The following is a 10,676-nucleotide window of genomic DNA, read 5'->3' on the forward strand; positions in this document are numbered from 1 at the left end:
TATAATAACAAAAAGAAACTATGGGATTAAGAATTGCAAGACATACAATTTAAATTAGATAACTTAAAACTTAACAATAAAGGAGATAAAGATAAAAATGAAAATGAAAAAGAAAAATTATCTCATTCAATAATAAATACTTGGAAATTCTGAATCATAAACCTATGATTAGTTTAGAGAAATTTAAATTTATAAACTTTTCAACCAATCATAGACATCTTAATATGTTGGCCAACAAAACCAAAAGACTTAATAAGCTTAATCATTTTAATGAGATTTTCTCTCCTATAAAAAAGAAAGATGGCCTCTGATCTACAGAATATTATAATAGCATTTAGAAATTTTTCTCAATATTAACCAGAATCCTAGGGTCATAGATTCAAAAGAAGAGATCAAAGCTTCCATCACTAAAAACACTAAACATAGATTATCAGAAGAATAATCTGCCATTATAGAAAAGCCTATATCTTTCATTGATCTTCAAAATCAAGTTAGTAAAGTAAAACAAAATAAAGCACCTGATAATGATGGTATTATTCTGGAAATATATAACATACTGCCCAAAATAGCATTAAACCTACTTCATAAAGTTTTTATTATTTCTCAAAGCAATACCACTACTCCACCTTCCTGGAAATGTACCTTTATACCTCCCATAGTGAAGTCTAATAAAGATCCCACAAAATGTTCCTCATACAGGCCAATTTCTTTACTAAAAATTGATTATAAAATATTTATGTCCATATATGCAGACAGGCTAAAGATATTTCTTCCAACTCTAGTAGATGAAGATCAGACATGTTTTATTCTAAATAGAAATACATACGATAATATAAAAATAATTATTACCCTGATTGAATCTGCAAAGAACTTAAACAAAATCCTAACATTAATAAGTCTTGATATAAACTATGCCTTTATAAATCTCATCACACAACTATATAAAGGTACTCAAGCTTATATTAAAATTGGTACCAGTATTTCACAAAAAATACTAACCAAGAGGACTAGGCTGTCCCTTATCCCCACTTCTCTTTACTTTAATAATGGAACCTTGGGCTAATTTAATTAGGGTGAATAAAGAAATTGAAGGTTTGGAATTAACTTTGAATGAGTCTCCCAAAATACAACTGTTCACAGATGATATACTTATAACTTTAGGGGGACATAATACATCAATTTCAGCACTTCTTAATGTGATGGCCATTTTTTTTAAGTCTGGATTAACCTTCAATAATAACAAAAAAAATTCTTCCTATTTATCCAATAATTACATATTAGATGATAAATACAAAAAATATTTAGCATAGGATGACCAAATAATATATTTGGGAATAATAATAACCACTAATATCAAAGATATTATCCAACTAAATTATAACAATAGCCTATCTGCAATAGAAGACCTTATAAGTAAATGGAAAAAGCTTCCTTTTACTATGGAAGATAAACTTTCAGTTATAAAAATTATTTTACTTCCTAAAGTACTTTATAGTATACAGTCAATATCTTTACCACCTCCAAAACCAATAATTAAAAATTTAACTCGATGATTCAAAAATTCTTATGGTTTCCAAATAAACCCAAAGTAACACTAACTTACCACATGATAGACTAGACTAATGGAGGTATTGGTTTGCCCAACTTGGGATTATATTCAATTTCATATGTGATTAAATCTATAACTCTTCTTACAGATATAGAATACACTACAAAATGGAAAAAAAATTAGAAATATTATCTTGTGATTCATACAACTTCCCTAATTGCCAAAAAATAGCTATAGTGACTAATTCACTTGTTTGGTTAGTAAAATATTATTTTTCTATATATACTCCTCTTGTGCATAAATCTAATTGTATGCTAATTCTCATAAAAACATTCAGAAATTATATATATAAATCCTCAGTGTATAAGGCTTGTTGTTTTATCCTTTTCCCATATTTTTCTTCTGATTATGCAAAAATGTCACTCTTCAAAGAAAAGAATATAATATACTGGTTTCAGATGACGATAAAAGATGAGCTGAAATCACTTGACTATTTTGCAGCTGAATTTGAAACAGACACTCATTTATGGCAAGAAAGACAAGCATGTAGACAATTTCTTTTAAATAAATTTATCTAATGTCTCCTACGATAACAAAGTCAATACCTAAACATATACATTATTTGATATCTACACAACATAAATCTTCTACTAAAAATAAGCTGTCATACATATATAAAGTAATTAGAAACAACACTGATACTCACCCTGAGAGTTACTGGAATTATTTTTTACTATCAACAATTATCGTCCTAATGATCGAGATAAACAAACTATGTTAGAATCGGCTAAAATGGCCACTTCTTCAATTAAATGGAGACTTTACATGGAAATATATGTATAGATCTTTCTTAACTCCTTACACTATAAGTAAATTTAGTAAGAAGAAGAATACATCTTGGAGATGTAAAAATGAAGTGAAAGTTGACTGGTCACACATTTTTTGACTCCGTAGCCTTAAAAAAATATGGGGAAGGCATCAATATCTTTTTGCAAGCTTTCTTTTCAAATAATTTATACTTTCAAAATCTATGGTTCTATTTAACACACCAGTACCTGAATATATTAAGAAAATTAAATATCCTATGATTTGGTCTATATTAGCTGTTGCCAGAAAAATTATAACAAGAAATTAGAAATCTGACACTTCTCCTTCTTTCCAAGAATTTAAGAATCTTTTTACAGAAGTCTGTCATTTGGAACTATTTACCATTAAAGCAAGATCTATCAGGAATACATCTTGTTACAATATGTGGAATAAGTTATATGATTTACTAGGAAAATAGTTTGTCAATTTAGAAAATTGTTGATGTATACCAACACTTATATATTTTACATTTGTGAACGTCTTTGTAAATAGTTTAGTTATGTTGGTTTAATATAGTTTTTTTTTTTAATTATTTAAGTTGAAATATTTATGAATAGTCTATGAAGAGATTTGTTTTCTGTTTGAAATTCAATAATGTTGTTTAAAAAAAGACTAGCCTTAAAGGTAGCCAAAATAGTACTTTGACTTGCAGTGGTAACTTATTCCATAGTCTAGGGATACTTTGCATAAGGAACCTATCCCTCCAGCAAGCCTTGTTCATTTGTTGGTGTAGATTTAGGTCCTTAGTGTAGGTGTTTGTAGAGACAATGGTTTTGGGAATAAATATGAAGTCTGATAGGACTGGATTTTTCATGGCTCTAAAAGCAAAACACAAGTCGGCTATCACCAACCTGTAGGCTTTTAAGTATAAGGAGAAATGTGCTTATCCAGGGGACAGTTGAAGTATTCAAGACTTTCATTTTCATGGTTAAAAATCTTTAGGGCCTTTCCAGTTGAGTATTATGTTTGGATTTGTATATACCAAAGTGGACATTGCATTCAGTAATGGGTCTGAAAAGGGAAGGGTACAGTGGTAAGATGACTTCTTTAGATCTTAAAGATATTCCTTTGGAAATTAACTGGGCCAAACAGAAACATTTCCTAACTATAGTGAAAACATGATGATCAAATGGGAAGGAGTCATCCATATAAGTACCTAACAAAGTCAGGTTCCACAACAGCATACTGTAAATCCAAAAATGCAAAATAAATGCTGCAAGGGTAAATCCAAACCTTTTTGATGTCTTAAAACCAGAAGACTTAGTGCTTTTGTTCACTGCCATGGTACCTAGGTATCTGCTAAACACTAAAGTGCTACACTTTTTCATTTAGTTTGAGACCATTTTGATACACTATGTGTGTGCATATTCCAGTCATTGCTTCAGTTGTTTTGTATCAGTGGATGAGTGGATAACAGTGTCCAGTTTGCAGACATCAACAAACTTAGTCAATCACACTTCTCTGATATTGGCTTGGAGGTCTGCAAACTAATCATCAAACAAGTGAAGTCCCAAAACTGATCCCTGTGATACCTGAATAGTTACAATTTTGTATTCAGAGAAGGAACCAGAAACTTTCACAACTGGTGTCTGTTGGATAGTCAGTTTGCAACTGAGCACACAGTGTATGGATTTACATTAAGATTGGCTTCTTTGCCTTGGAGAAGTCCCCAAAAATGGTTTAATTTGTTGTGGGGTGGGACCACTTGGCCTGACAGAGAATATGACTGATTTGTGGTCAGACTTAACTGGAGATAAGGAGATGAAGGAAGAGGTGATGGCAGAGGCTGGTTTGGTAAGGAGCAGGTCAACTATAGACCCTTTAGTGGGTAGTTTTACAATTTGCTCCAGTGCACTGATATTAAGTCTAAGAAACACTGAACATAACTATATTTAGAGATGTAAGTGTGCCAATCAATGCTTGGATTATTGAAGTCCCCTAGTAAGAAGATAATTGGTTTGACAATTAATGCCTCAGCAGTGTTGAGATCATTTATGTGATCTTTAGGTGACACTGATGGGGATCTGTAGCTAACAATGAAGCAATAGTTGGATTTGCTCAGGGTGATTTGGATTTGCAGGAGCTTCAAGTTATGTTCGCATTTAATGTGCAGTAATGGCATTTGTAAAAATATAGACCCCCCCCCCCAGTTACTTTAAGGTCTATGGTCTGAAGCATGATAGGCACTAAACCCTGGTATAGCAGGTATGCTGTCATTGCATTGAAACCATAACTCAGTAACTATATAAACATGAATTTGTTCAAGTTCTATGAAGGTTTCAGGTTCTTGAGATATTGTCCAGATCTGAGTTTGAGGTATTATGAGGCACTATGAGTACAGCAAATGCTTTTGCCAGTAGATAAAAGCTCTAGTATGACAGTTGTAAGCTATCCCTGGTAGAATAGGAAATCTTATCTGCTATATTATTCCAGATTGGCATATAATGGACTTCCTTAAAATGACACCAACTACTTAGCCAGTTATTAAAGCCAATTGTCATGTCTTGGTGAAGAAAAGATACTACTCAACACCAGTGCCTTCCCTGCATCTAAGACATGCATAGCTAGTTCTGTCACATCTCTCTATATATGACTCTGGGTGGAGCTACTTAGGTCATTCACTCTCTCATGGGCCACCACTAGGTCATAGTTATGCTTTTCTGGCTTAAGGGACCTTAGGACCCTTGTAACATCACAGATCCTGGCACCTGACAAGCAGCTTATAGTCACCATGTTTTTGTCCAGTCTGGTGAGCATGGGGTCTGTATGACTAACTATAGAGTCACCTCTGATGCAAACATTACCCTATGTGAAAGCCGACTTAGCGAGCATTATGAGCATAAGTATGTTTCTTGATGAGTCTTGGGTGTGCAGTTTGTGAGTGGAGAAGATGCAGGTGTTGTCTTGTGTGCTGGAGGATGGCATAGTTTACAGTGAGTTCTTGTAAGCTTTAGCAAGTTTTTTTTTACAACCTCAGCATATGTTATGTGTGGTGTGTTTGATGTGGTTTTGTAAAGGTATGATCTTACTCATAGGGACTGATGTGAGAGGATTCCTTCCATGTTTCTTAAATATTTACATCTCTCAGAAGTTATACCATCAACTGCTGGAAGTAATGAACAGCTGGGAAGCATAAGAGAGTTGCTACATTGCCGTTGAACACCTAATACAATCAGACTGCCCCCCCAGGTGGGGTGAGAACAGACTGTTGAGCCATGTTTCCAGGGAGTGAAGGACTTGGGCTTGCATAGCACTCAGAAGTTGGAGGGGAAACTAAAAGAGTTGACCTTGAAGATTTATGGATGAAGTATTTAGGGAGTTACTCTGAAGTTAGGTTAAATGGTAGCTAATCAAGCTATGCTTATTGAAAAGTTTGAATTAGGTTTGTCAAAAATGATGAATAGTCAGGATTCACCTATTGGCTACTACTTGGCTACTACTAGTACTGGTCTCACCACAGCTTCACATTACTGGGATGCAATGCCCCTTTGCTTCTTCTCTCACCAGAATCAAACCAGCAGCATTAAGCACAACATTAGAAGTGGGGACTGGCTTATTGGTGATCAGCAGACTGTTCCCAGATGCTGCATGTGACTGTATGATTGTTGTAGGCTTCTATAGGTTGATGTCCTAGATATCAGCCAAACCAATATGGAAAGTCCCACACTCACATACTGCCTAATCAGAAAGAAAGTCAGTAATCAATTACCCTGAGCTAGTTTTCTCAACAGAAGCAAAATAGAATCATTAACCCCAAGATGGTTTATAAGAAGCAGAATGTAGGCTCTTCAGTGATTGGTAGTCTTGCCCAAGATGTTGCAGATTTTAAAAGTAAGATGGAGAAAAAATTGGTTAATATTCTAAGAGTTACATATGCACTAAGCAGTTATTTAGATATGACTGAGAACTTTATCAATTTAAGGGGAGAGCCACTAATTTTAAAAGAACAAGGTGGATTGAATGAGGTGTGAGCATTCAGTGTTCAGGCTCTATGGAATACAGCATGAAGGCAAAAAAAAGTAATAGTTTAAAAGCAGCGATTTCACAAAAACATAGTTTTGTGCTTGCTGACAACAGCTAAAAAAGATAAGAGGGAATTAATTATATAGTCAAACTAATATATGGGAAAGACAACTAGAGACAGTAAGTTTAAAAGCCCAACACCAGAGTGACCTGTTCTTATTTAGGTTTCTTTCCAAGTTTAAATATGCAGTGGAAAGCAGAATGCAATTAAGACACAGTGCAATGAAAATACACCACAATATACAAAATGCAAGAAAGCAATGCTCTCTCTCTCTCTCTCTCTATATATATATATATATATATATATACATATATATATATATATATATATATATATATATATATATATTTTTTTTTTTTTTAAGTGAAAAAATGTCTTTTCTTTCCCAGAATCATTAATTTTCTTTAGCACATGTCTGTCAAGTTCAGAGTCTACTACCTCACTGAATGAAAAAGAGACCAATTTGGGAGGGTGTGGCCAAGATGCTAACTGAGAGCAGGAACTGGTGAAAGCTCTATGACAAAAAAACTTTTTTCTGACAGAAAATATAATAAAAAATATAAAAGTTAGAGATATTTGTTAGCTAGTTCTATTCACTAATAGTTAGAGAAAAGATTTAATAGCTTCAAGTCCTTCAAAAGCTATAGTTTTCCTCTCAGAATTTCAACTGCTTGGTTAAGAGAGAACAGACTTCAACACGAGTCACTCAAGAAATGGTACTCAGGATTCTTATGTTAAAAAAGACATCCAGTCACTAATATCTAGTATGCAGGATGTATTGCATAAAATAAACAAACTGGATACCAGACTAGAAAGTTTCAAAGAATAGATTAGAAATAAGATGGCACATTTAGATAATCTTATGAAACAACAAAGTGCACAAATCAGCATGGGAAGAAGCTTTAAATGATCGTGAATGGAGAATAATGGAAGGTGAATCTCGGACTGTATTTCTTTTAAAACAAAATAAATGGCTCATAGATAAAGTTGGTGATTTATAAAATAGACTGAGATGGAATAACATTAGAATTTATGATAAACCTGAAAAGTATAAGGGAGACAATATAATAAACTTACGTACCTGGCTACAAAAATCATGAAGTCAACCTCAAACTTTATCTTTCAGAACTGAAATGGAGATAGATGTCTGATAGCACCTTTGAATAAGGAAAATTCACACCACTTTCAATTATAATTAAGTTCATGTCTAGCTTAGAGAAAGATCAAATAATTAAAACAGAGTGGTCCAGCCCAGTTATTAAAATAGGTGAACGTGTAGTCAGATATGACAATGATTATTCCAGTAAAGTAATGAGTAAAAGAAAATCCTGCTTACCAATGATCAAGGAAATTAAGAAGAATAATATTAAAAAACACTTTGGTATTTCCTGCAAAGGTCAAATTAGTTCTTTCAGAAGGAACTAAAATATTTGACACACTGGAGGAGTCATCTACTTTTGTCAATATAAGTAAAATTCTTAATAATACTGAAGGAATTGATTGGAACAATATAGCTCTCAACAAAGTGAGCTGAATTCCTGGAAAACTGCTTCTAAAAAGACAGCTTAAACCAAGTAACTTTTATTCTCTGATTGCAAGACTTTTATTTTCTGAAACAACTGATTTACCCTTTAAGTAAAAGATTTTTATTGGAGTTTAAGCTTCAAAACACATTTAAGTATGCATTTATATTTTAGGCTAAAACATTTTTCATGATAAGGAATATATGGTTAGTTTTACTGTTTTGCTATATTTACAGTGAAAGACTTAACATATTTCATTTAACTAAGCTTAAACATGTATTTATAAATCTCAAACAAATACTTCCAATAAGAAGATGTCATTGAATTATAAGCAATAGAATTGGTAACTTTAAGACTATATAAATTAAGAATTCTATTTGTTTAACTTTGCCTAGTATGTACACTGCTGTATTAACTGTCAGATCTAAGTAATATGCTAATTTAATCATTTATGAAGCATGTAATATTTTAAAAAAGTTTGAGTACAAAAGAATGTTCCAGTTGTGTCAGAATGCTGGATTTTTGCTTGCATTGTTTCCAGTCTTGAGCTATTCTGAAGAAAATCTGGGTCAACGTTCATCACTAGTATCTCAGAAATCAGAAAGAAACTGCCTTTTTCTTCAAGTATATATGTGAGAAATCTATTCACAATAACATTTTTTTTTATTTTCTTAGAAGTAAATAATTGGTTAAACAAAAGCTATACAGCTATACTAATGTTTTATACTGAGCTGGTGCTGACATATCATTTATGTGCATTTTGCTGAATGTTGATAGTTTATGTTGTTGTGTTATTAACTCTAACTGTGCATATTAATGGAAAAAAGTAAAATTAGATGTTTGTCACTAACTAGAGCAGTCTAAAAGAATTAAGAAAAAATGAGAAACTTACAGAGGAAATTTGCAGCTGCAGCTACTGTGTGCTGTGATTTGCCATTTTCACATGTAATCAAATTCTAATTTCAGGATGTGATCAGAACAGCAGTCCACAATGGCTAAAAACACACATTCAAATTAAACAAGCAGGAATTTTATATATATATATATATATATATATATATATATATGGGTCCACTATGTAACCCCAAAATACTGAAATCCTGAATTTCAGTATTTTGAAATTATATAGCCGAAACTACTATGAAAATACTAAATCCTGAAACCCAATAACCACGAAATTTAAAATCCCAAATGTACACTACATATACAGCACACACATACACACAACTCCCCCCTCCACAATCAAATAAATATTCCTAGACTACAGATAAGCAGGGGGGCAAGCCCCCCAGCACCCCCCATGTCAGGGCCTGCACCCCCCTCACACCTCTACTTAATTATTCTAACTCCGAGATCACACAGACACACAAAGGAAACTCACACCCACACATTTTACATTCCCTCACATGCACACATCACAGTCACAACACACATTTACACACACTAAAGCCCCTAATCAACACACTTACACATACATACTTACCTAAACTTACCTAAACATCCCCCCATCCAGTCACACACCGCACCACCGTAAGTGCTTATTCAACATCTCCGAACTTCGGGATTTTGAATTTTGTGCTTCTGCGGGTTTCAGCATTTAGTATTTTTGGCTATGTAATTTCAAAATACTGAAATTCGGGATTTCAGTATTTCTGGATTACATAGTGGACCCATCTATATGTATATATATATATATATATATATATATATATATATATTGAAAACACTAAAAAACAAGCGACTGTTAGAATGAGAAAGATGCTGCAAAGCCAAGTGGATTTAAGCGCTTTCTTTCACTTTATTTGTCAACGTGAACTTCCTCAGAAAACCAGGATGCCTCCCAACATCCTGGTTTTAAAGACATATACAGGAAATGATGTAAATTCCGATGACAATGTTGACATCTTTAGATAATATATTATGTTTAAAAACAATTATATAGCCACACATCTTAAAAAAAATATATTTTAAATACATACTTTGATGTGTTATACATCGTTATTAAATCAATGTCACCTAAGATGGAAACTGAAACTCAGTGACCTAATATCAAAACTTTTAAAAATTTACCCTGACTGACTCATATCTATGATTTACACACACAAATATGCACATGTATATATACACATGTGTATATGGGTACATGTACCGAAGTGTTCACATAAAGATTTAGGTATAAGTATATCTATACATCAAGGACATCATTGTCAAAAAACACTATACATTTTTATAGGTTTCATCTAAGGAATCAGATCTAACGATTTGGAGTATCAAATATCTCCGTATTACTCAGACACACTTCAAGCCTGCGTCTGTTAAATTCTGTTGGTTTTTCTCTATTCACAATTATGATCATATGAAAGTCAATTTTTATTGAGTGTAATAAACACAAACATCAATGTGTTTTGGTGATATCTTAAAAGCTTAACTGTGATTGTGTTTAATAAGTTCCAATAGTGTTAGCAATAGATGTCATAAGTGAATATCAACTCACCACGAGAGGTATCATGTGATTTCTGTTTCGTATTTGGATATTGTTGTAGGAATGGTTATATGATTACAATTCTCATGGTTTAGATGGTGGCAATAATAATTTTTTCATTGTATGTAATAGCTAATTATGGTTCCACACACTAGAAATAACAACAAGTGTAGTTTTTACTTTCAATCGGTCTATATGTAAATCATAGATATGAGTCAGTCAGGGTAAATT

This window comes from Protopterus annectens, chromosome 8.part1 (assembly GCF_019279795.1).
Source record: "Protopterus annectens isolate FY-2018-M chromosome 8.part1, PAN1.0, whole genome shotgun sequence".
Lineage (NCBI taxonomy): Eukaryota > Metazoa > Chordata > Ceratodontiformes > Protopteridae > Protopterus > Protopterus annectens.